This window comes from Gavialis gangeticus, unplaced genomic scaffold (genome assembly GCF_001723915.1).
Source record: "Gavialis gangeticus isolate Ggan-Ray unplaced genomic scaffold, GavGan_comp1, whole genome shotgun sequence".
Taxonomy (NCBI): domain Eukaryota; kingdom Metazoa; phylum Chordata; order Crocodylia; family Gavialidae; genus Gavialis; species Gavialis gangeticus.
The window spans coordinates 5,186,239-5,187,632 of record NW_017729000.1 but is presented as its reverse complement, the minus strand read 5'-3'; the positions used below and the strand labels follow the sequence as shown (position 1 = coordinate 5,187,632).

At 49.8% G+C, this 1,394-nt stretch overlaps 1 protein-coding gene across 1 annotated transcript in view; it reads right to left on the bottom strand.

Moving 5' to 3' along the window:
- The window catches only part of SPARC (secreted protein acidic and cysteine rich), a 37,312-nt gene extending 36,132 nt beyond the window's left edge, over positions 1–1,180 (bottom strand). Inside the window, exon 1 of the mRNA XM_019506108.1 lies at positions 1,063–1,180. The gene's annotated coding sequence lies outside the window, so the exon portion shown is untranslated. The remainder of the gene's footprint in view (positions 1–1,062) is intronic.
- Between the last annotated feature and the right edge of the window lie 214 nt (positions 1,181–1,394).

Sequence of the window (1,394 nt, the reverse complement as noted above, 5' to 3'; positions counted from 1 at the left end):
TATCTGAAGTTTTTAACACCCAGTTAGACAAAGCCTTGGCTGGGATGATGCAGTTGGGGCTGGTCCTGTTGGAGCAGGGGGTTGGACTAGATGTGACCTCCTGAGGTCTCTTCCAGCCTCATTTTCTATAATCCTTCCAGTGCTTTGCTAGCAGGGCAAAGCTGAGATGTTTAGCACCCAGGACAAAAAATAGAAAGGGTATTTGGGATGCCTGAAACGCCGAAAGGGCAGCTGCTGCCCTTTAAAGGAAACAACTGGTTTGTTCCACTGGACAGGCCTTAATAATGTGACCATCTTGATTTGAATGTTTCCAAAAAGTCTCTTTTTTAATTTTCTCTCTGAAAGCCCTGCCCCTCTTCTAGGGTTTGTTAGTTGGAGGCAAGAGAAACAGAACAAGGGAAAGGACCTGACTCGGGTTCAACGCCTGTTTGGAGGAGACAGAAAGAATAAAAGCAGCTTTCTTCACCGGGAAAGCAGGAGGGGATGTGCAGAGAAAAAGTGCAGAGGAAATCTGCACGACGCCTGTTCTCAGGAAACAGGAGAGAGGAAGGAATCAAATGACAGCGCATTTATTACTCTCACCCCTTAATGAATTGCTCCTGATTTAGAGCTGGGTCTGATCCACCCAGCAGCCAGAGAGACCTGCCTGGGAAGGAACACGACCCACCTCCCTCCAGAAACATGCAGAGGTGTATTTTTAGCCCCTGGCAAACAAAAGGAAGGAAATCCAAAAAGATAACAACCAGTTTGCCCTGGGAAGATTGAAAACTCCCATTTCTGATCACTGCAAATTTGGAACGGCGAAATAAAGATTTCAGCCGAGACGAAAGGCTCGGAGAAGAGGAAGCGGAGAGGATTCAAGGAGGTCATTTTTGTTAGTGCGACAGCATCGCTTTGCCCGTGGTCCCCGTCCCTCCCAAGGAGGGGCAGAACTTTCTGTGCGGCGAGCGGCTCCGATCCCGGGGTTAGATGCTTTGCAAAAGTTGACCGGATTTAGTAGTGGCTAAGCGATGAGAAATAAATGACAGCAGAGGAAAGAAGAGACCCGGTTGCACGGCATACCTCACAGACGGGGCGGCGGAGAGGAGAAATCTTCAAGCTCTCTGAAGGGCTGAAGGAATCTGAAGGTTTTAGAAGCGGGCAACAGGAAACCCGTCTATGCGCTGGGCTGGGTTTCTGTCTGTCTGTCTCCTCCTCTTTTTTTCCCCTCTTTCTTGCTCTGCCTCCATCTCTCTGGTGGGCTGTCCTACCCCCCCCTTCCCTTCCTCCCCAAATTTATTCTGAGTTTCAATCCAAATGATAGACCAGAGTAATCAAGTGGCACTGGAGGGGAACGGGCCTGCGGGAAGATTCCCAGGGACAAAATAGCTGCAGGTGGCAGCCCGTATCCCACC